Source organism: Heptranchias perlo, chromosome 3 (assembly GCF_035084215.1).
Source record: "Heptranchias perlo isolate sHepPer1 chromosome 3, sHepPer1.hap1, whole genome shotgun sequence".
NCBI classification, from domain to species: domain Eukaryota; kingdom Metazoa; phylum Chordata; class Chondrichthyes; order Hexanchiformes; family Hexanchidae; genus Heptranchias; species Heptranchias perlo.
The window spans coordinates 48,934,847-48,961,064 of NC_090327.1; the positions used below are offsets into that span (position 1 = coordinate 48,934,847).

Here is a 26,218-nt window from a genome sequence, read left to right on the forward strand (position 1 = left end):
CGCGCAGTTAAACACATAAATCCGGAACTTCCTCTACCAGATGCCCTGCTTGTCTAGAAGCTTCACGGAAGGAGATCTTGTTGGCTGACTCACCGTTGAAATGACTGCAACAGCACAAAGTTCCTCTACTGCTCAGATGGAAACTAAGTAATCGTGCCAGAAAAAGGTATGTTAAGTTTTTTAAGTGTAACCAAAATTTTAACGGCGTGATCAGTCTTAATGACTGCCAAACAACCTCTCTGGCACTGTAAAATTAACTTTTACAAGTGTGGAGTCTCATTCCTTCACATTTTAATTGTTGTTGGACATTTAAAATAAAATATTTTTTTTTACTTTTTCTTTCTGTCTCTTTTATCTGTCTTTTAATTCAATATTTCTTACCCTCTATTTTATTTTCTATAACTGATTTGACATTGAATTCACTATTCTAGCTTAAACTTCCTGGTTCTGTGTCTGCGCTGCTTATTCACATGTTTCAATCTGATTGGTTATGGGGATACACAGCAGCTTGCCCTGTTCACACAGCTCCCAGATACCCTGTAGAGGGCGCCACCATAGATTGAGGATCTGATCAGAGGAACTTGCCGTGCAAAAGCCCATGGAAAGTCTATGGGCAAGTCCAAGTCTAACGAGCGGTGGGTGCCGTTTGTTCGGCACTCAGAGCAAAATCCGGCCCAATGAAAATGACACATACTGATTTCATGAAAAATTTTGATTACGTTATACAGTGTTGAAAATACTACTGCAGACTTCAAAGAAATGATGAATCATTTCATGAAAAACTGTTAAGTTCTGAACTCACAAAATTGTTTGATGTGTTGCTTTATTAACATTTTTAAATCTAATGTTACTGCTTTATGGTTCTCATTAACTCTTGCCATTCATTATTGATGTATATAATACAACTAGTATAATCAAATTGGACCAAGGAATTATATGGGTGATGATATTCCCAAGGCTCAAATGAATTCAGCAAGTAATGTTAAATCCACTCTCATCTAACGATTTGGCAGTAGTGCTTGCCTGATTCCATTATCTTATACAATGAGCTTGTTACAGTCCTAGATTCAATCTAGGGTAAATGGCCATTGAAGTTGCCATTTTTATTGGTCCATCATGACCCATCGCCAAGTAAGTATATCCTGCAGTGATTGCCTTGGCCCAATCCGCCGCACTTGTCCATTACATTTCTCAATCTTTCTGGTCGTCAGACATCTATTACAAAATTTCTCACAGTATGAACAGTAGCTAAAGGTTTTTGAGGTAGGATCACATGAGGTCTCCAAAGTACCATTGTCATGACAACTGCCAAACAGCCTCGATGTTGCAAGCTGTCAGATGTGCAAAGTATTTATTTGTCTGACAGTTTACTGGTTTTCCTCAAGCACTGAAGCACATAATTTGACCTCCGATAATCAATCCACAGCTCATCCACTGTGCTGCTCAACTGCAATTATTGCAGGTTTCCTCTTCAATTCCCCTTTCCTGAACAAAACATATCCATGCTGGGTGTGAGGGGGAGTTAAATTTCTCTCCATCAACAACTCTCTCATATTGAGACAAAATCAGAACATATTCGATGCATACCTTCTCACAGGAGTGAAAGTCAAATGAAAACTATTTTCTAAAATGTGGGTAATTTTACAAATTTGAATCCAAGTCGAAGCTTTGCCCACTGTGAAAGTAGATTGGGAATTTCCACCCAATAATTTCCGATATGGCACAGTACCGTGCCAGGAACGTGAATTTGTGAAATGACCCTTTATGTGTAGTGACATTGTAATTTTTTGGTGAAGGTTCTCTCTGTGTGCTATTTGTATTGAAATCATAAACATTCTAACTACCGTTTAGCTATACAAAGTGACCAGAAGAATTCTTATCGCATGGTTCTTCTACGTGTATTTAAGAAGACAGGAAAGTAATATTTCTATCTATCAAACTATCCGCTAAAGTGATTTCATATTTATTATGAATAAATATCAGGAATTGAATAAATGTCAGGGAATTTCAAAAGAATGTATTTTAGTAGATAGGGTGCCTGATATCTTAGGAACATAGGTACAGGAGTAGGCCATTTAGCCCCATGAGCCTGTTCCACCATTCAGTGAGATCATGGCTGATCTGTGACCTAACTCCATATACCCGCCTTAGCCCCATATCCCTTAATACCTTTGGTTAACAAAAATCTATCAACCTCAGATTTAAAATTAACAATTGAGCTAACATCAACTGCCGTTTGTGGAAGAGAGTTCGAAACTTCTATCACCCTTTGTATGTAGAAGTGTTTCCTAACTTCACTTCTGAAAGTCCTGGCTCTAATTTTTAGCCTATGTCCCTTAGTCCTAGACTCCCCAACCAGCAGAAACAGTTTCTCTCTATCTACCCTATCAGTTCCCCCTTAATATCTTGAAAACTTCGATCAAATCACCCCATAATCTCCTAAATTCCAGGGAATACAACCCTAGTTTGTGTAATCTTCCCTCGCAATTTAACCCTTTGGGTCCAGTCAAGTCTAGTAAACCTATGCTGCACTCCCTCCAAGGCCAATATATCCTTCCTAAGGTGCGATGCCCAGAACTGAACACAATACTCCAGGTGTGATCTAATCAGGCTTTGCATAGCTGTAGCATAACTCCTACCCCCTTGTATTCTAGTCCTCTAAATATAAAGGCCAGCATTCCATTAGCCTTTTTGATAATTTTCTGGACCTGTCCATGACATTTTAATAATCTATGTACATGGACCCCTGAGTCTCTTTGGAGCTCCACTGTTTTGAGCTTTTCACCATTTTGAAAGTACTCTGATCTATTCTTTTTAGGTCCAAAGTGGATGACCTCACACTTGCCTACATTGAAATCCATTTGCCACAGTTTTGCCCATTCACTTAATCTATTAATAGCTCTCTGTAATTTTATGCTTCCATCTACACTGTTTACAATGCTGCCTATCTTTATGTCATCAACAAACTTGGATATGTGGCCCTCTATTCTGTCATTGAAGTCTTTAATAAATACAGTGAATAGTTGAGGCCCCAACACAGATCCCTGTGGCAATTTGAGTACTTGCCCATTATCCCTACTCTCTGTCTCCTGCTGTTCAGTCAATTTCCCAACCAGGTCAATAATTTGTCCTCAATTCCATGAGCTTCAACTTTAGCTAACAACTTCAACTTTAGCTCTTATGAATTTATATGCTACTTCATAACCTGCTGGCTTCCTCTCACTGTTCTTAATTTTACCAGAATGCTTCAAAGCTTTTGTTTTGTTTTCCTCTCATTTGTCCTCCTTTCCCTCCAATTTCCATATCACACTCTCTTTGTCTTTACACTCTGAGTTCATTATCTCATATTCTTTCCCCCCTCAATACGTCCAACTTTATTTCTTTTTTCTATCTTTTTCTGAAGATACCGAGTATGGTTGCATGGGTTTTTGCTTTCAAGTATTAGCTGCATGCTGTAGCCTTTCACTTATTAGTGAATTTATTTTTCATTTTGCAGTACAAAACAAGTGGTGGCTTACACACGATTCAGCTGCCAGGAGAATGTGTCATGATGATAATGATGATGATACCACAATTTTGCCTCTAGTGAGGTGAAAATGCTATTTGGATCGATGGAATTGTAGCATAACGAATTGGAAGGAAAATATCAGGCAGCCTAAATTGAAGGGCCAAACAAGAACTTATTCACAGATTATGCAATGTTGTTTACCCTGGAAAAAAACAGCAGCTGGCATGCCTGAGTTATAAAGAAATGAACAAATCATCATAGGAGACTAAAGTCCAATTTAACTGAGTCCCATGTTATTGAAACAGTTTCTGAAGTTTCCTACACCTGAATCCCTTCACAGCACCGGGGTCCTAGATCATGATGGTCCAAGCAACATTGCTCAGGAGGGAGTGCAGGTGAAAATTAATCCTGTAGTAAAGCTAAACATATTTATGTAAATTTTTAATCTGCCCCTCAGCCAAGCTCTTATTTGTTTTAACTTCTTAATTGTAGAGTCCTCAAGGCAAGTTACTACTCATTCTACCTTTTAAATGGAATGAGAAATAATACAAAGAGAAAGAAAGAAAGTGCAATCCTATCAAGTAATGCTCAATAAATTATCCCTTAGTAGAGACATTTCCCCCAATATGACCACAGACCACCTCAGGCACATGGGCATCCTAAAACAGGTCCCTTTCAAGAGGCCTTGGATTTGTGTTGGGGAATTCGACATAAGTAAATATACAATTCTATTTAAATTTGTTTACTCGTTTGTCTTTTTGGTAGCTACATTAAATCACATTCAAAAAAACCTTAATTAATTTTAAAATTACATAATAATTGGCCCAGGCTTCATTCACACCCCCCCCCCCACAAACATTTCCACAACAAAATGGACATTCTTCTCTCTCTTCTATTTCCCTTACAAAGAAGAGACTCTCCGACACAGTAGTTAGCACCATCACCCTTATCTTCTATTTCCCCTGCACTTTTTGCTTTGTGTATTTGTTTTTGGTGAATTTTTGCCTAATACAGGCTCAGTAGTCTCCCAACAACTGTACTTCCCTTCCATTGGACATAGACACAATTAATGATCATGATCATGTAGCAAAGACGAGGAACTCCAATTGTTTAGACATTTGGCAACAGAATATTGCACATAATTCAAGATGAGAAATAGTGGTCACAGATGTTCATCAGCGATTGCTCTTTGAATTTATAGATTTCAAAAATGGTGAGTTCCCTGATTAAGTAAAACATTTAAACGAATGACAACTTTCCATTGAACATGTGGAGCATTGGCAGTTGTTGTAGACTACACAGATGTTTGAACATAAGAACATAAGAAATAGGAGCAGGAGTAGGCCAATCGGCCCCTCGAGCCTGCTCCACCATTCAATAAGATCATGGCTGATCTGATCCTAACCTCAAATCTAAATTCATGTCCAATTTCCTGCCTGCTCCCCGTAGCCCCTAATTCCCTTTACTTCTAGGAAACTGTCTATTTCTGTTTTAAATTTATTTAATGATGTAAATAAATGTTTACTGTGCATTAAGTAAATAACCATGGTTAAGGGAGTTAAGGGAAAAAAATCTATAACGGTGGTGAACATTTGTGAGAAAGACAATAGAAGCGTTTATTATTTAGAAAGGATTTTGATAGGTTTATTCAGGATAGGTCTAATCATAAAATGATTAGGCAGAGTCAACACGGTTTTATGAAAGGGAAATCGTCTTTAACAAATTTATTAGAGCTTTTTGAGGATGTATCTGGAAAGGTAGGTAAAGGGGAACCAGTGGATGTAGTATATTTGGATTTTCAAAAGGCATTCGATAAGGTGCCACACAAAAGATTGTTACCCAAGATAAGGGCTCATGAGGTTGGGGGTAATATATTAGCATGGATAGAGGATTGGTTATCGGACAGAAAATAGAGTGTAGGGATAAGGTTGGCAGGCTGTAACTGGTGGAGTGCCACAAGGATCAGTGCGTGGGGCCTCAGCTATTTACAATCTAAAGTAATGACTTAGATGAAGGGACCGAGTGTATCCAAGTTTGCTGACGATACAAAGCTAGGTGGGAAAGTAAGCTGTGAGGAGGACACAGAGTCCACAAAGGGATATAGGCAGGTTAGGTGAGTGGGCAAGAAGGTAGCAGATGAAGTATACTGTGGGGAAATGTGAGGTTATTTATTTTAGTAGAAAGAACAGAAAAATAGGATATTTTTTAAATGGTGAGAAACTATTAAATGTTGATGTTTAGAGAGGTCTGGGTGTCCTGGAACGAGAAACACAAAAAAGTTAGTATGCAGGTACAGCAAGCAATTAGGAAGGCAAATGGCATGTTAGCCTTTATTGCAAGGGGGTTGGAGTACAAGAATAAGGAAGTCTTACCACAATTGTACAGGGCTTTGGTGAGACCTCACCTGAAGTACTGTGTACAGTTTTGGTCTCCTTATCTAAGGAAGGACATACTTGCCTTAGAGATGGTGCAACGAATGTTCATTAGAATAATTCCTGGGATGAGAGGGTTGTCCTATGAGGAGAGGTTGAGTAGAATGGGCCTATACTCTCTGGAGTTTAGAAGAATGAGAGGTGATCTCATTGAAACATACAAGATTCTGAGGGGGCTTGACAGGGTAGATGCTGAGAGGTTGTTTCCCATGACTGGAGAGTCTAGAACTAGGGGGCATAGTCTCAGGATAAGGGGTCGGCCAATTAAGATTGAGATGAGGAGGAATTTCTTCAGTCAGAGGGTTGTGAATCTATGGAATTCTCCACCCCAGAGGGCTGTGAATGCTCAGTTGTTGAGTATATTCAAGGCTGTGATAGATAGATTTTTGAACTCTAGTGGAATCAAGGGATATGGGGATTGGGTGGGAAAGTGGAGCTGAGGTTGAAGATCAGCCATGATCTGATTGAATGGCGGAGCAGACTCGAGGGGCTGTATGGCCTACTCCTGCTCCTACTTCTCCTGCTCCTATGTTTAGCAGTATTTAGTTCAGGATTGGCCAATGCCTTTTATATGGAATAAATTGGTATACACAAATGGTAGCCATCCATTGCACAGGCACAGCATTGGCAGTTGTTGTGGTCTAGTTTTTGAAAATACCTCAGTGGTGCAAGATGACAATTACTGAGATTTAACAGAATGTTATATAGTGGTAGCAGCATGAAATAAACATCTAAAAATGTGGAAAAAGAAAAAGTTGCAAATCTGAAATAAAGAAAAAACAGTATATGTAACAAGTCAGTGAGCACCTGTAAAGAGAAAAAAAAGGTTATTAATGTTTCCAAAAACATCAATGATCTGCCTTTTGTTTTGCAGATGCTGACTAACCTGCTCTGAATTTCAAATACATTCTGTTTTTCTAAAGGTATGGTACTGATTCCATATAATACATTAGTGCAATTTTATTTAGAATATTCTGTTCAATTTTGCTCACCATACCACACCAGGAAAAACTGTTGAGGCAAATGATTCTTACATTATTGTGCTATAAATAGAGATGAAGCGAGCAAAGATTATTCTCTTCAAAAAATACATTTATCAGCAAACTCAACCCTGACCAGTCTAATCTACTGGAATGCAGCTTGTTGCCGTTGGTAAATTAAGTCATCCAATAAAATATTTGCTGAAATTACTCAAATTTACCACCCTAACAAGTTGCAATCAGTCACTTGATCTATACAAATGCATGCATTCTATTACACTGATGGCCATAAAAAGCAGAAATAATGGCTCTGGAGACATTTTAATGGAGCTCAACTGTCTGCTTTAGTAAAACAGTACTTCAATTGCAAGGTTGCATTTTTTGGCACCAAAACAGCTATGACCACATTTGGGGCTGTCAAAAGGTCTGAGACATCATTATAATGAAATGTTTCTAAAGTGCTGACAAAGCAGCCGACTGCAGGATATTAAAAACATACCACATAATTCAGAAAATGTTACAGGCGAGAAACACAGGCACATGGCTCCAATAAGATATTCAGTTAAGCCAGTGTAAGTGATAACCAGACACTGCAGTGTTCTAAATGAGGGAGCTAACATGTTTGGATTCTTCTGATTTTTGTAGGTGTGGTATATTTTTAAATATCTAAGAAATAATAATGCCTTTGCAATTTCTACAGCACCAATAATTTTTGGTAAAGTCTTTTAAACCACAATTATATAAATTGAGTAAATTTGTGCATTGAGTAAATAAATTAAATACAGAGTTGGAATAGTCATATTAAAAAAACAGAGGCCTTGCACAGAAAAAGGTAATTTGATGAAAGTATTCCTTCATTGCCATTGATGATTCTTCTGCATCTAATTTCTCAGGTCACACAGGAGCCATCATCATCTTGGAAGAGGACTGTGAATATAATGACGATGCTGGTGAGATGCCTGGCAAAATTGAAGGATATCATAGCCCCAATTTTGCAAGGCCCTGCTGGTGGCACAGAGCCATGCTAGCAGCAGATATGGGTTGAAAAATTACATGTCCAACCTCACAGGACCAATTCGCAGGATGCACAATTTTCCGAAGAGCAATTTAGGGGCTAAAACTAAGACTGCTCAACCAGCTTGACCTGGAGACAACATCTGGATCAGGGGTGGCTCCTACTATAAAGTTCAAGATTACTACAGCTTGAAGGTTTCATGTTACCAGAGCCTTTCAAGACACCGCAGGTGACATCTGCCTGTTTGCAGAGCACACATGCATCAGACAAATGTTAAACACTATGGCCAGTAATTCCGTCAGAGTTGTTCCCCTTCCACCGCAGAAAATTCTGGAAATACACAGGTCAGTCAGCATCTGTAAAAATACAGATTATGAAATTTCAGGTGTGTAGCCCAGGTGGATTCTGGTCACTGAAACATCTGTATACATGTAAGCGGCTGTTATCCAGGAAGCAGCTATTAGTTGTTCATGTGTGGCAGTCCACAGCGTCCACATCATTTGAAGCAGAATAAACACCGTTCAGAAACTAATAACACTCTGTCTTGTATTTGTAAATATTTCCTTGGTGTCCAGTCATACACTTGACTAATATATAATGTATTGGGATGTGGAAAAAGTCATTAACATTGGTTCATGATGCATAATGGCACTCTGAGCACTTGTTTATATTGGAAATTCTGTCAATTTTAAGATAAATTATATTTAAATGTACTGGCTTAAGTCTGCGGTTGGTGATAAAACATAGTCCAAGTATGACTTATAGCTTTGGTGACACAAGCATTTTGAAATATCAGAATATGCCCCATTACCCACGCTAACTAGAGCTACTCCCTTATAATTGGAAAAAAATGGTGTTTTAATTTCCTAGTGGTAATAATTTATTGCTATGTTAAAACCTATGTCAAAACCTGCAGTAGTATTAGCATTAGTCAAAGTACTAGTGCCACTAAGACTGCATTTTTCCTTCGAACAAAACGTGAGCAGTAAAATTACTGACAGTACAAATTTCTGCCGTCTCATTTTGAATGCATTGATTCAAGGTCCCAGAAGATGTTACAAAAGTTCCCCTGACCTCTGCATACAGGTTATAAATGTCAGAACAACACAGTTATGAACAACACAATTTTTTTGTGAGGTGAAAGCAAATTTAATAAAAGTAATTTTAAAGTTCACCTCTTCAAGGGTAGCCTGAAGCACCATTCTCTTTGGGTAGAAGGGACTCTTTGTCAGCTCACTTTTTGTCCTGAGGGACAATTGGTGGTTATGGTCCCTCTGAGGTAGATGGTCAGCTTGATGCTCTCCATCAGCTCCATGTCACCTGGAAAGTACAGCAGCTATACCACTGTATTTAAAAGCGATGATATGCAGTACGCAACACATTGACATATCTGCAACCCTCTCAAGGGCAAATTTGTTTGTAAATGAATACAGATGAGCTAGGAAACTTGAATCTAGTCTTCAACTTTCTGAAAGCTGTCTTCATCACTGCCAGTCTATGTTCGTGTGCAGTTATAATTTTATTCACATTGAAGAGCAGAGTCAATTAAGGAATTCAAGAGTCAAGCCTCAAGAGGCTACATGCTGTTCCTTGTTGAAAGGTAAAGATATAGAAGATGGAACTGTCACTTCAAAACAGGTAGCCTAAGTTTTTGATGTTTTTACCCAATAGCCAGCAATGTCAAACAGTTACACAATCTATTGTACTATTTATCGCCCAGATATGTGAATATGGACATTGTGTTGACTCTTACCATCTAGGCTGGAATCCTTTAGGATTCCAAGTATGTAAAGGGATGTCATTTACAATGTGAATGCAATCACTGAACTTTTCAAATATTCTTGCTTTCCTCTAACACTCTTTTTACTTCCTTGGAAATCTGTCGAATGTTTTGTCTTTTTGGAGCAAAAATGCTGATATGTCCCAACTGCGTCCAATAGATAAAAGACCAGAACAAAGAAGCTGGAGGCTTGCTGAAATGTATGAACTGTAATTCAAAATGAAATGAATAACTAGATTAATATAAAAGATAGAAAACATGTGCAATTATTGAAAACTGTAGGGTTAATTAGAAAGCTCAATTTTGAAAAAATGCTTTGTAAGTTGTTTTTTTCAACAGTTATTATTGACCCTAGGCACAGAGATTAATTTAGCAAATGTAGGCACCTGTGCCACATATTGAATTTATGCCCCTATTTACTTATGAGTTTTGGATTGCACTGCACTTCAGTGGCTCACTTCCAAAACACAAGGGATAAACTCTATTACATTTACCTCATGGCAAAAATATGTTTGCCACGCATTTTAGTACAAGTCAGATAATTTTAATGTTTGGCTCCATCATGCCTTGTTACATTTTTGTTGTATCCCGTGAAGGAGGGGGAAGCAGAGAACGAGTTAATATCTTGCTCAGATGCTGACAAATTCATTCCATTTGTTTTAAGGAAAGCCCACTTGCTGAGCATGGAGTGTCACTTTAATACATCACTGCTCTGCGTTATTTTCTGCGCATCCATTAGCGAGCACTATAAAGATCAATATGCTCCCCATCTCCTCTACATGTTCCCCAGAAACTGCCCATCCTTCTCCTGCCTCAGCTGTTCCGAGACCTCATCAAGCAATCACCAGATTTGTCTGGGCAGGAAGGTAATTAAGGACAACTTAAGATGGCTCCAACTCCTCCAAAAAAGGTGGGCTGAGTTGTCCAAACTTTGAGCACTACTACTGGGCAGCCCAATTCTAGTATGTCATTGCTGGGAACAAAGCACCTTCAGAACCTCTGGCTCAGTATGGAGATAAACGCCACCCTACCAGCACTGCTACACAATGTGCCCCTCGCATGCCCCCATTAAATGACCAATAGGTGCAGAGAAGCACCTAATCGAATCCCTGACCCTGACAATCGGGAGGGAAGCTTGTACTGCACTCAAGCCACTGAGCTTGTCAGATCTCTCCTAACTATGGTGCAACAGTAACCTGCCAGAAGATCTCCTGCCAGCAGCTTCAAGGAATAACATGAGAAGGGCATCACTGGGTTAGGCACACTGCTCCACTGGATCATGTTCTTCCAGCAGCTGGCCAATAAATTCCACATCGCCCAACATGACTACATCTGTTTCCTTCAGGTCCACCACTTCAACCACCATACTCTGTAAAACCCAACACAAACTGATCCTTTTAGTACAGGGCTCTATAACGACCATGCCTCAGGCCTCTATAACAACATTCTCCGCCTCTGTTCCAGATCGCACATAAAATCTATGTGGCCCTTGGAACCCGCCATGGGATGTTCACTATCAGGGGAAGACTAGAAGGAGCCCCTGAGATTGGCCCTCATGATCTCCACCTGCAGCAGAATGCTCCATTCCACATACCTCACCGTGCACAAACCTTGAAAGTTCCACCCAATCCAGAGAGTGTCCTGCCTCACCCTCCAACCTTTTTTGTACAGACATGCTGGAGGCCATTAAAGTAATAATGGGCCTAACTATCCTCATGTATACCTGTGATTGTAAATTATTGCAGCACCTCATCCCCATCCCCAGCACTTCCTGAACAAAGATGACCACAGCCCTGTCACCCACCACCCCTCACTCTGTTGTATAGAACTAGAGAATTAGGTATGCATTTATCCACAACTATTGCCAAATAAGTACTATAGCATGTACTCTGTATGAAACCATGTCCTGAAAGCATGCAGATTTATTGTATTAAAAAGAATATTAAATTAAAAACCTCGATATTAATTGTTCAATCTTACCTTTTTGGAAACATGTTTGAAAATATGTTTTGTTTCCTTAAAAGCATATGGCACCGGGATTTCATAGTATCCTAGTAGGTCCAGCACAGGAGGAGGCCATTTGGCCCATCATGCCTGTGCCAGCTCTTTGAAAGAGCTATCCAATTAGTCCCATTCTCCTGCTTTTTCCCCACAGATCTGTAACTTTTTTCCCTTCAAGTATTTCTCCAATTCCGTTTTGAAAGTTACTATTGAATCTACTTCCAACACCCTTTCAGGCAGTGCATTCCAGATCATTACAACTTGCTGCGTAAAAAAATGTTTCCTTGTATTGCCTCTGGCCCTCTTGCCAAACCCCCTAAATCTGTGTCCTCTGGTTACCGACCCTTCTGCCACTGGAAACAGTTTCTCCTTATTTATATTGTCAAAACCGTTCATGATTTTGAACACCTCTATCAAATCTCCCCTTAACCTTCTCTGTTCTAAGGAGAACAACCCCAGCTTCTCCAGTCTCTCCAGATAACTGAAGTCTCTCATCTCTGGTACCATTCTAGCAAATCTCCTCTGCACCCTCTCTAGGGCCTTGACATCCTTCGTAAAGTGCCCAGAATTTAACACAATACACCAGCCGAGGCTTAACCAGTGTTTTATGAAGGGTTAGCGTAACTTCCTTGCTTTTGTACTCTGTGCCTCTATTAATAAAGCCCAGGATCCCATATGCTTTTTTAACAGCCTTCTCAACTTGTCCTGCCACCTTCAAAGATTTGTGTACATACAACCCCCAAGGGCTCGATTTCCGCACCCCCAAGCGAGTGCGTTCGTGGCGGGGGGGGGCTGCGAAAATCGGGGATTCCCAGGGCGGGTCCGGAGCCCGGCTCCAACCCGCCCACTTCCGGGTTCCCCAGTGACGCCATTAAAGTCGGCGGGATGCCACTTAAGGTAATTATTTAGGTATTTCAGGTTGTTTGCAGACCTGATTAACATGATATTTTAGGAGGGGTGGGATTTTCAAGTCAACTGGGACTGTTTCCCGTACTGGGGGAAACACTCCCAGTTGAAATGGACGTGTTGCAGCCATCAGCCTGTGGCAGCTGCAAAGGTCCATTTGACGGGTTCATAGAATCATAGAATCATAGAAGTTACAACATGGAAACAGGCCCTTCGGCCCAACATGTCCACGTCGCCCAGTTTATACCACTAAGGTTGGGTGGGGGAAGACCCTCACTCATTGCAGGAGGCCACTCTGTCACTTTGCACAAAGTTTGGCCTCCACCACCCTCCTCCTAACAATAAAATTCACAAATTTGCACACTTACCCCGGTGTCCAGACACATTTATCTACCTTGCAGACCCCCTCAGATGTACATCTTCCGGATGGGGGCTGCCGTAGCTGCAGTCATGACCTCCTCGGAGGGCGAACAGCATCACCAACCTCGCCGGCCACGCCATCCACCTCTAACACGTGGAGCTCCACAACACAGTGCTGTGACACATCCACCTGCATAGCAGGAGGGAGGCCAATGGCAGAGAGAGATGCGTCGCAGAGGGCACTACCCTCGCCACAGGGTCCACAGACCGAGGCTCAGCTTCCTGGACCTCTCTGAGCAGCAGTGCACATGGAGGCTCAAAGTCACTCGACATATAGTCGTGGACATCTTCAGCCTCCTTCATGCCACACTGCTCCCAGCTGGCTGAAGCACCATCTTCTTACCTGTCACTCTCAAAGTCACCACTGCCCTCAACAACTTCTCTTTTGCATCCTTCCAGGGTGCCACCAGGGACATCGCCGACGTCTCTCAGTCGTCTGCACAAAAGAGCCCTGCAAATACACCTACACCCACTCTGCAGTGACACAATGGGTGGCATCAGTTGTGGGTCTTCATAGTGATCCTCAGGAAAGGGCATTATTGCACAAACCAGACAAGATTCGCAAAGACGTGGCAGTAGTGGTGACAATATAATATGTGATGTGAGTTAATCAGAATTTAAATATAAGTAAAAACCATGACAAACCCTCAAACACCCTTGTGCATCCCCTTCATGCTCACGACACGTTTGCCTTATGCTGCCTACTGCACATATGTGATGCATGCCCTGTGGCTGCAGCACAAGTAGTGGCAGGTTGAGTGAGGCTGATCGTGAAAGAGATGCATGAGAGGGTGAGTATGAGACAGAGCCATGAGATTGTATGAGGATTGAGTTGAGTGGTAGTGGTGGGATGAGTACTGGCGAGGTGAGTAAGTGCAGGTAAGATGAGGATGAGCTTTGAGTGGGTATGAGGAGTGATGTGACAGAGTAGTGTTGGCAGTGCAGAAGGAGATGTGGGGTGGGGGCGGTGATGTGGCAGATGGAGTGTAGGGGAATAAGTGCACTCACTTCGGCTGACCTACTTAGATGTTTGAAGCACCTCCTGCACTGTATGCAGGTGCGTGATATGTTGGTGGTGCTGGTGACCTCCTCTGCCACCTCGAGCCAGGCCTTCTTGGTGGCAGAGGCAGGCCACTTCCTCCCGCTCGCCGGGGAGAAGATCTCTGTCCTCCCCCTCCAATAATACCTGGAGTGAGGCGTTACCCACGTGCCCAGTCGACCCCCCCGCTGCCAACCCGCCGCCCTACTAATATCGGGCCCCAAGACTCTCTGTTCCGGTACCTTCTTTAAAATTGTACCATTTAGTTTATATTTCCTCTCCTCATTCTCCCTACCAAAATGTACCACTTCACACTTCTCTGCATTAAATTTCATCTGCCATGTGACTGCCCATTTCACCAGTCTGTCCATGTCCTCCTGATGTCTGTTACTATCATCCACACTGTTTACTACTTTTCCAAGTTTTTTGTCATCTGCAAACTTTAAAATTTTACCCTCTATATCCAAGTCCAGGTCATTAATATATATCAAAAAGAACAGTGGTCCTAATACTGACGCCTGGGGAACACCACTGTATATTTCCCTCCAGACTGAAAAACAACCGTTCACCACTACTCTCTGCTTTCTGTCTCTTAGCCAATTTTGTATCCACGCTGCCACTGTCCCTTTAATCCCATGGACTTTAATTTTGCTAACAAGTCTATTATGTGGTATTTTATCAAATGCCTTTTGAAAGTCCATATACACATCAACCGCACCAGCCTCATCAACCCTCTCTGTTACTTCATCAAAGAACTCAATCAAGTTAGTCAAACAGGATTTTCATTTAACAAATCCATGCTGACTTTCATTTATTAGCCCATACTTTTCCAAGTGCCAATTGATTTTGTCCCGAAATGTTATCTCTAAAAGTTTCCCCACCACCGACATTAGGCTGACTGGCCTGTAATTGCCGGATTTATCCCTCTCCCCTTTTTTGAACAGGGGTGTAACATTTGCAATCCACCAGTCCTCTGGCACCATCACACTATCTAAGGAGGATTGGAAGATTGTGGCCAGAGCTTCCACAATTTCCACCCTTGCTTCCCTCAGTAACCTGGGATGTATCCCATCTGGACCAGGTGACTTTTCTACTTTGAGAACTGCCAATCTTTTAAGTACCTCCTCTTTATCTATTTTTATCCTATCCAAAATCGCTATTACCTCCTCTTTTACTGCTACAATCGCAGCATCCTCTTCTCTAGTGAAGACGGATGTGAAGTAATCATTTAGTGCCCCAGCCATGCCCTCTGCCTCCACAAGAAGATCTCCTTTTTTGTCCCTAATCAGTCCCACGCTTCCTTTGACTACCCTTTTACTATTTGTATGTTTATAAAAGACTTTTGCGTTCCCTTTTATGTTAGCCGCTAATCTATTCTCATGCTCTCTCTTTGCCCCTCTTATTCCCTTTTTTAGATTTCTTCAATTTAAATCATCTTGAAATTTATCTTCACGGGGAAGAAATTCCTTTCCCTTTTGAGCATAATTTCAATGCATAATTGTGGCAAGTAACTTGGCAGCAAAAGGCGGGGCGGGGGGGGTGCGGGAAAGAGAGTTGGCCCTCTGCCAGTTGCCATCTCCCTCCAGGTAGCACGACTGACATTTCTGGCAGGTTTCCTGCTACGGACACACAGCAATCTGTGTTTTCTGATGTCAATTTCCTTGAGCAAGACTTGCAGGTCTGTGAAATTGTGACATCTTCTTCTCTGCCTGTGTGTCATGCTCTGCTATCCTGTTTGGCTGCATTTGCCAGCTGCTCCTACAGTAGAAGTTCTTGAAAATTGGCAGAAAAAGATTTATGAGACATGAAGCCAGGACCCAGCACAGGTTGTGTATGGCAATGATTCTTCCTTCACGTTCCATCTTGAATCCTCTCATGAGCACTGACAAACAAGCTGACATACATTGCATCCATGCCAGCTGCTTGCTTAGTGCAGCTGTACACTAAGTTGTTCAGAGTTCTTTCTCTTAACAGTTGCCTCTTTCTGTCAAGCAGCTATGGCAGAAGAACATGAAGCAGGACCCTCCCACGAACAGTCACCCAGCACCTTACCCGGCATCATGTCATGGCATCTCAATCTGACAAATACCAGCACAGAGCCATCCACTCTAGGGGGATTTAGATAATCAGCTCAGTGGATGATGCCAAGGGCACAGGTGAGCAGCAGCAGTTGTAAGTGCTGAAAGAGGAGCAAGAAGCACTTCACTGGGGTGGAGGAGGGGGTGAGGTCAACACCCTCCACAGATGGTGAAGTCAAGCTTTTAAAAGGGCCTTCTGAACATGGTGAATGTATCAATGTACAGCTGACTGGCTGATATTGCAGGTATCAGCAGTGGCTCCTTCTAATGACCCCAAGGCAATAAAAATCGGAGTTACAGTGGGAGACCAGTAGAATCTCGTGGAATTCCAGGGTGACTGTTTGCTACTGACATGACCTCTCAGGCCATGCTTTAACCCGTACAGTATAATGGATGAATGCAGTGATTGACAGCACACGTTACAATTTTAAAACGCTGAAGTCAATGGACAAATATTTCTGATTTTCAGCTTTTCATGGCAGTGATTGGTACTCTGCAATATTATAAACTCTCACATTAGTGTACTTCAAATTGGAATTATATAGAGTGCATTTTAGACAATTAATTTTACTTATAACAAACCAGGCCAGACATTTATTACAAATGTTCAGCTCAACAATGATGATATATAACAGTGAGTGGCACCACAAACTGTAGAGTGTGATCTTGCCATTGCTATAGTTCTGCGTGTACTGAAGGATGATAGAGAGCATTTCATTAAAATGTTGGGTAATTTTATATTGTTGATGAAACTCTTCACTTTCTTGACACAATTAAAACGGAAGACCAAGGTTGATTTTCATCTGCGTACCATCCCACTCACGCTGAAAATCAGCACGGGTCGCAGATGGAAATTTTAAGAAAGTCTCTCACCCATTGGCCGCCTGAATGATTTTCGAGCAGGCCTCGAAACAGGCGACCAACGCTCCTGCCCGAAAACCGGCAGAAGTAAATCTCCCCCAGTCTTTTGTTTGTGATAAGCTTATCGTTATGCTGTGTTTTTGAAATTATTGGCCCGGAATTTGCTTTGAGCGACGAACAAACGGCGCCCGCTGCTCATTAGATTTAAACTTACCCACAAACTATCCACGGGCTGCAACAGGGAGCCGAATAAAGTGCAGCGTCCTCTCCCGGGCATCTGTGAGCTGTGTGAACGGGGGGAGGAACTGTCTGACCCCTCAACTAATCAGACTGAAGCATCCTTGACAAGCTGCACAGAGTGAGAACCAGGAAGTGAAAGCTACAACAGTTAATTCAATGTAAAATCAGTTAAAGAAAGAGAAATAAAGAGAGGGTAAGAAATTTGAATTAAGAGAGAGATAAAAGAGACAGAAAGAATAATGTCCAATAACAATTAAAATCGGAAGGAATGAGACTCCACATTTTTCAAAGTTAATTTTCAGTGCCGGAGAGGTTGTTTGGCAGTCATTAAGACTTACCATGCCGTTAAAAGTTAGCTTAGACCTAAAAAACTGAGCATACCTTTTTCTGTGCAGATTAGTTTGTTTCCAACTGGGCAGGATAGCAACTTCATGCTGCTCCATTCATTCCAAAGGGGATCCAGCCGGCGATCTGTCCTTCCCGTGCAGCTTTCGGAGGAGCAGGGCATCTTGTAGAGCAACTTCCGGGTTTGTGTGTTTGACTGAGCATGCGCACTCGCCAGAAGTTGCTCTTCTATTTGCCTTTAAATAATGGTGAACGCTGTTCAGCTCTCCGTTATTTTTGGAACAAATTCCGGGCTGATATGTTTCCTTGAAACCAATGTGCTCAGACAGTGTGCTTTGTTTTAAAGATCCATCATTAATCAAGAAACCTCGCAACTGCCCTCCCTTGTTAACCATTTCCCAGCATTGAAAATATGACATTTAAATAGATTTTTTTTCAGTTGTTAAAAGTTTTAAAAAAACTTTCCAATTGAAAAAGGCTTGGGAAGAAGCGAGGTCATCAGTGAAAACTGAATCCTATAAATCCTAACTTTTAATCTATCTCTGCAGAATACAGAACGTTTTAACAAGCTTTTAAGATCAGCTATTGATCTAACTTTGTCAATATATTGGCCTGGATTTTTACACTGAACCATGGAGAGAGTGGGGTTGGGGGGGGAGAATTTCGGGATGGGAAACCCGGAAGTATGGGTTTCCCAGACATCCTGGCGATTTTGACGTCAGGATGCCTTATAAATTTTTTCAGCAGGTTTCCCACACAACAGCTAGCCAGATTGACAGGCTAGTTGCCTGTCGACGGGAAAGCAGCCGGGGAGCAGATGCTAGATAAGTCGGACATCGGGGGGGGGGGGGTTGGGGTCGGACGTCGGGAGTTGGGGCTGGACATAAGGGAGGGGGGTCGGACATATCGGGGGGATCGGAGACATGGTGGGGGGTCAGACATGGTTGGGGTGGGGGTTTAGGCCGATTGGGTGTGTCGGATCGCAGCAGGTAAGCTTGTTGGGCCCACAAGAAACGCACTTATCTGTTGATATATGTGGCGAGAATCAGAAGACCCGGGAATCCCGGCCACCAGGAGTTAAAAATAACAGAGCGATTAAAATGGAGGCACGCAGCCTCCCTCAAAGATTTCAGTAACCGACCTGCCTCCTGAGAGATGGTTGGTCACCCACCCCCCGACCCGCCTTTGTTAAAACCGGAAGTGGGAGGGTTGGAGGCAGGTTTTACATTTTAAAAATTTTTACTTCCCACCCAACCTCAACCCACCCGTCCTTGGGGGTTAAAATTACCCCCATTGTGTCTCACTGATGATCTCTCATCTCGACATCTCCAATCTGCTGAATTCAATGGCCCAGAATTTGCTGGAGTGAGGCATCTCGTGAAATGCCCCTTTTGTATCGACTTTTTCCCTCACCCTTCAGCTCGAAAAAGTTTTGCGCTGCAAGTTGCTGGAAGTGTGAGGTGATAACAGGCCAATCGGGCGTCTGGGACCTTGGTGAACGGTGGGACCAACATTCTATCTCCTTAACCAATAGAAGGAAATAGGGTGAATTAGAGTCAAATCAGGTACAGAAAAAAAAGAGGGAAATAAAGATTGGATTAAGGGAGAGGGAGAAAAAAGAGACAGAAAGGAAAAGTAAGAAAAACATTTTAAAATTTAAAATTCTCTAACAACAATTTACTACCTGTAGGAATGAGACTCCACAGCTTCAATTGCTCCCTTTCTGGGCCAGAGAGGTTGAGTGGCATTGCGGGAACATAAACCTCGTCATTAAACTTTCTGCGGCGAATTTAATTGGCAATTAATGTGCAAATGCAGCAATTTCTTGAAACTCATGGTAAGGTCGAGGGTGAGCTGCTGTTTTCACGGGGCTAATGGTGGTGCGGCACACATCATCCAGCAACTTATATCTCTTCCTCACCACAAGTTGCTGGACAATTTACATATTGATAACAGTGTGTGCATTAAACTTACTGTTATTTTGGCAGGAAATTCTGGCCCAATACTTAAATTGGGACCCAAAGCCAATTTTGTGCACCAATGAGTGGAGCGTGCCTAACCAATAGTCTTTAAAGGTACTGCTACAGACTGCTCACAAACAACACAAGATAATGGGCCCGAATTTAGCAGGCCTGCGGGTTCCCAGCGGGTGGTCCTCCGGGAGCGTGGTCAACACGCTCGGCGAAATTAGTGGGTTGCCCACGCGATCGTAGCAGGCAACCCACTAATAGGAATCAATTACCTGCTCCTCCGGGGTCCACGGCGCTGGCCTGTGCGTCGGTCGGGCTGCGCATGCGCAGTACGATCTGTCAGCTGGAGGCTCTCTAGTTAAAGGGGCAGTCCTCCACTGACAGATGCTGCAACCAATGGGACAAATTGCAGCATGGAGCAGCCCAGGGGGAAGGCTGCTCCCAGTTTAATGATGCCTCACCCCAGGTATCATCAGATGGGGTGAGGAGGAGGGGGAGGACACAGATCTTCCCCCCGGCGGGCGGGAGGAAGCGGTCTGCCTCTGCCACCAAGAAGGCCTGGCTCGAGGTGGCAGAGGGGGTCACCTGCGCCACCAACATATCGCCCACCTGCATACAGTGCAGGAGGCGCTGCAATGACCGCAGTAGGTCAGCCGCAGTGAGAACACGTAGTCTTTCCCCTACACTCCGTCTGCCACAACACTGCCCCCACCCCACATCTCCTTCGGCACCGCCAACACTATTCTGTCACATCACCCTTCATACCCACTCACACCCCATCCTCATCTTACCTCAACCTACTCACCTCGCCAGTACTCACCCTGCCACTAACACGCAACCCACTCCTCATACAATCTCATTACTCCATCCCATACTCACCCTCTCGTGCATCTCCCTCACGGCCAGCCTCACTCAACCTGCCACCACCTGTGCTGCAGCCACAGGGCATGCATCACATATGTGCAGTAGGCAGCGTAAGGCAAACGTCTCGTCAGCATGAAGGGGGTGCACAAGGGTGTCTGAGGGTTTGTCATGGGTGTTACCCATATTGAATTTCAGAGCAACAAACAGCACACATTATATTGATACCACCACTGCCATGTCTCCGCGAATCCTGTCCGTTGTGTCCAATAATGCCCGCTCCTGGGTATCACTATGAGGACCCACCACTGATGCCACCCATCGTGTTACTGCAGAGTAGGTGCAGGTGTATTTGCAGGGCTCGTCCGCGCAGACGACTGAGAGACATCGGCGGTGTAGCCGGCTGCACCCTGGAAGGATGCGGAGGAGAAGGTGTGGAGGGCAGTGGTGACTTTGCCAGCGACAGGTAAGCAGTTGGTGCTGGGGCCAGCCAGGAGCAGCTCGGCATGAAAGAGGCTGCAGATCTCCACGACTACATGTCGAGCGAATCTGCGCCTCCCTGTGCACTGCTGCTCGGAGAGGTCCGGGGAGCTGCGCCTCGGTCTGTGGACGCTGTGGCGAGGGTAGTGCCCTCTGCGACGCGTCTCTCTCTGCGGTAGCCCTCCCTCCTGCTGTGCAGGTGGGCGTGCAACAACACCGTGTTGGGGGGATCCACGTTTCTGCGGCGGACGGCGTGGACTGCGAGGCTGCTGGTGCTGGTCATGCTCTTCGTCCTCCGAGGGTCTCCACACACCACCCAACTGGCAGGTGTTGGTCTGAGGGGTTGTGCAGGGTAGGTGTGTGGTTCCTCGGACTGGGGCTGCAGTTTCGTGTCGGTCTGTCCTCTGGCTTGGCGGGGGGTGGTGGAGGGCAGGGGTTGCCCTATGTGACGCGGTGGCTTCCTGCGTGGGTGAGGGCTCTCCCCCGTGGAGCGCACCTTGGCACCTGCCACAGGCTGCTGGCTGCAACATGCCTGGTTGGAGGGAGACTGTTTCCCCCAGTGTGGGAAACTCACTGCCTTGAACCGAAAATCCCACACTTCCTCTTTTGACAGCTGCTTCAGCTCATTAACTGACCACAACGAGCAAGGTAAGTACTCTCAAGTGGAACCCCGCTGGCTTTAATTGCCTGCGGGATTCCCACCAGCGGGGCTTGCGTGCGCAGCCCCTCACGTCAGCGCGGTACCCGGAAGTGGCCGGGATTTCGTCGCGATCCGGTCACGTGACCGGAGATCGGGATTTTCGGGGCCACCCCGCTGGGAACCCGCCGGAAACACGATCCTAAAATCGAGCCCCATGTCTTTTTAAAGATTTTTATGGGCCCAGTAAAATCATGAATGGCCCTCCAGGCCCCACAAAAATCTTCCAGACCTCTGCCAGCCCATCTGTGTCACCACTGCCTCCCCCCCACAATTGCCTCCTCCCACCATTAACTCTTTACTTCCAGCCGGCCCTAAACATGAGGAATGCCTGTGAATGCTGCTTTACTACTTGCAGCTCGCTGGCATTATGAAAATGAGGCTAACCATGGAAATTGGTCAGGCAGCAAGCTCGCAACGCCCAGGCCCCGCCTGATGGAATTGGTCACCTGTAAATTGCCTCCACTGAGTTTGCCTATTTTTAAAGAAGAGTTTGCCACACTGTACCACAAGAGTGAATTGCTTACATTTAGAAGTTTACCCTTTTAACTGTAGAATGCCTGATCTTTTATGGAAAAAATAAAAGACAAAAACCCGTTGCACCCCACCCCAAAACAAAACACTGAACCACATCCCCAAATAAAATGCTGAGCCACAACCCAAAATAAAAACTGAACCTCACCCCAAAATTAAACAGTAAACCCCATCCCTAAAATAAAACACTGAACCCCATCCCCAAAATAAAACACTGAAACCCACCCCAAAATAAAACACTGAAACCCACCCCAAAATAAAACACTGAACCCCATCCCAAAATAAAACACTAAACCCCATCCCCGAAATAAAAACTGAACCTCACCCCAAAATAAAACACTGAAACCCACCCCAAAATAAAACACTGAACCCCATCCCAAAATAAAACACTAAACCCCATCCCCGAAATAAAAACTGAACCTCACCCCAAAATAAAACACTGAACCCCATCCCCAAAATAAAACACTGAACCCCATCCCCAAAATAAAACACTGAACCTCACCCCAAAATAAAACACTGAACCCCACCCCAAAATAAAACACTGAACCCCACCCCAAAATAAAACACTGAACCCCACCCCAAAATAAAACACTAAACCCCACCCCAAAATAAAACACTGAACCCCATCCCAAAATAAAACACTAAACCCCATCCCAAAATGAAACACTGAACCCCATCCCAAAATAAAACACTAAACCCCATCCCAAAATAAAACACTGAATCCCACCCCAAAATAATACACTGACCCCCACCCCAAAATAAAACACTGAACCCCACCCCAAAATAAAACACTGACCCCCACCCCAAAATAAAACACTGAACCCCACCCCAAAATAAAACACTAAACCCACCCCAAAATAAAACACTGAACTCCACTATCAAAAGCCTGTCATAAGGCTTCCCAGAGTCCACTTGGTTTGTCACTTCTTCAAAGAAGTCGAGTAGATTGATCAGGCAAGATCCTCATTTCTGTATCCATGCTGACTGCTGATAACTGGGTTATTGTTGTACAGATGATTCTCAAGTTTAGTCCTGAACATCGGCACTCCTGGTCAGGAAGATTCCTGTCTTATTTACGAAGTACAAAAGTAGGGGAGACTCTGCAATCTGGTATTCCCAACGGGAACCAGCGATTGTGGGTAACAGCACTTGTAAGAAGCACATCTCAGAAAATCGCTGGTGAGTAGCTGGCGATTTTCCAATTTCGACAAAAAATCCGGGGCAGCATGCCCACAATTTCTCAAGATGTATTCTCTGCAAGTGTTGCTCCCTACTGACAGCACTAGCTCACAGAATCACTGCTAGTAAGTACTGGCATGAAACTTGACTATGATGACCCTATGGAAGTGCCTCCGAATGCTTAGATTCAGATTCTAGTTCTAGGTCTGAGTGTACAAAGGTACTATTTTAAAACTCAATGTTAGTCCAAATTGAAGGTATGCCCAAAAGAAAACAAGGTGTCATTTTCATATTTCTGCTAGTGGCAGAATGAGGGTGGATGATTCAGGAGAGAGTTTTTCACTGAACTGTAACATAAAGGACTACTGATTTTAGCTCTAATACAATGACGTGGAAATTGCTCATGAAATAACGGTGAGGTTAACAGAGCTCACCGTTATTTCAGGGCAAATGGAAGAGCAAGTTTTGGAGAGCACACAAGCGCAGTCAAAGGTGGAAATCCGGAAAATGTTCTACCATTTGCCTTGCTCATTTGAAAGCTTCGCATTAAGGAGATCTCACCGGCCGAATGAATGGACCAGCACAAACTTGCGGCACTGTCCAGCTGGAAACAAGTTAATCTCGCCATAAAAAAGGTACACTGGGCTTTTTAGGTCTAAACTAATTTTTAGGTCTAAACTGACTGCCAAACAACCTCTCTGGCACTGAAAATTAACTTTTAAAAATGTGGAGTCTCATTCCTCCTGATATGAATTGTTGGACATTTAAACAAAAATTAATTTTTTTTACTTATTCTTTCTGTCTCTTTGATCTCTAGAGAATTTACTAATCTTATCTGTCAATTCCTGATTCTTACTGTGAATGAGATTCACTTCCGAGTTCTCACAGCATGGCTTGCTTCAAGCTGATCGGTTGAGGGGAGAGAGAGATCCTTTCCTCATTCTCACAGTTCAGAGAAGCCTGGGAACAACTGCTGTACTTCTTGCAGGTCTCAATTAAAGCAAGTTGGCGCCCAGAAGCCCGTGAAAAGTTTATGGGTGAGTTGCTACTTACGAGTGGTGGGCAGCGTCCGTTTGCCGCTCAGCGCAATTTCCGGGCCGTTATGAGAGCTGATGTTAGTGAAATGCAAAATGTGTAAAGAATATAAATTGAAATGCATTTATTCTTGACCCTGAAGTTCAGAACATGTTTGCTCCCTTTATTTTCTGTGGCAATGACACAGTCATCAGGTGCAGAACAAAAGCATTTTCCATTGGTCTGTACTACAACATAGTACATCAGAATGGCACAAATGATTTGCCTCAGCAAGACCATTAAATTAGCACATATAAATGAGCAGCTACTACTGGAGAGGAAAAACAATTTTTAAAAATTGCATAATGTATTATAAATAAACTTGGCCAGTAAGCACAGATCTGGATGTTACAGGTGGAAAATTATCAAGCCTAAAATGAGACTAGAGATTTAAAAAAAATCTCTGGTCTCAGTTCAGGCTTGTTAACCCCTTCCCCCCCATTTAGAGTAATGGATACATGGAACAGATTCCCAACAAAAGCAGTTAATGCTTTATTTAACTACTAATTGCAAAAAAGAACTGGATTAACAGTTGATTTAAGATTTTTGATGGATAAACAAATACTCCATGTCACCTCCAGAAAGTAACCTGCCAGGACTGAATAGTGGCGATAAGGTGATAGGTGGAAATGTTACAGGAAGTTAAATGAATGATGTAAAGTTCATAGAAAGTACTGTTTGTGTTGTTAGTATATGAAGGCTTAAAAACATTTGTATGACATTTGAATTATGTGGCTTTAATTTAAGAGGAGTTGACTAGATAGTTTCGGGAGGGTGCACCAGGTGATACATAGAGCATGAGCCGGTGGTGGAGGAGAAAGAACAAGAACCTGATGGTTGGAGAGTCAGCTCATGGCTTCCCTCTGCTGCAGCGCACAGGGATTCAAAACTCATGAGATCTGTATTTAAAACAAGGGGAATATCTGAGCACCAACATTTCAGCAACATTTGAAGGCACATGGCAGATTCCACTATCTGCATATCTGCAGATGTGCCTAACTGTTTAACAAAATGGTTATGACAATGAGATAGAAATTCATCTTTGACAGTGACGCAAAAAGAGTGGTGTCACATTGGCCGCCTGTTCTAGGTCCCACCCGATATACAGTTGCATTGAAGTCAATTTTGTTAATTGTAACCCTGTGATTTATATCAATTAGTATTTATATCAATTAGTGTTAATTTTATTCAGGTGGTGTGTATCAATGGGAACTCTCATATCCATTTATAAGAGAGCTGATCTAGGGTGTGGTGTGTGTTGTTGTGTGGAGTTCTGTGAATAAAGGCTTGGAAGCAACTGAAGACCAGGCTCCAGTATTCTATCCTTCACCACTGGGCTATCCAGTTTATAACAAATTTCTAGCCGGTTACGTCATTTTGCCAGTCCTGCCGCCTCTTCTGACACCAGCATGTTGGGGTAGAAGCATCTGCAACCCCGACATTGGAATTTCTCATCTTTCAAAAAAGTGGCAGAGACCCGATGGCTCCCATAGAACATCGTATGATTGGCCCCAATTGCTCTGAAAAGGGTAATAATTTTAGAAAGAGGAAACCATGACTAAGGGTTGATTTTTGGATTACCATAGCTGGCAGCAAGCATCTGTTGTCTCTGGGAAATCGGACAGAGATTGTTCTCGCTGGATTTCCATTGTGCTCTATTCATCGACATTTTAAAATTTATTCATTCTCGGCACTGGCAAGGCCAGCATTTATTGCCCATCCCTGGTGGTAGAGGTGGGCTGTCTTCTTCAACCACTGATGTTGATTTAATTCAACTGAATGGCTTGCTAGGCAGTTAAGAATCAACCATGTTGGTGT

General features: G+C 43.3%; 1 protein-coding gene and 1 long non-coding RNA gene across 8 annotated transcripts in view; one reads left to right on the plus strand and one right to left on the minus strand.

The window, feature by feature from the left end:
• LOC137313599 (RNA-binding Raly-like protein) overlaps nt 1-26,218 on the minus strand; it is a 669,041-nt gene that overhangs the window by 229,342 nt on the left and 413,481 nt on the right. The window lies entirely within an intron of this gene.
• On the plus strand, nt 79-8,458 carry LOC137313712 (uncharacterized). Its single transcript, XR_010961049.1, has 3 exons — nt 79-166; nt 6,815-6,863; nt 7,814-8,458. It is a non-coding gene; the product is annotated as an uncharacterized lncRNA (long non-coding RNA).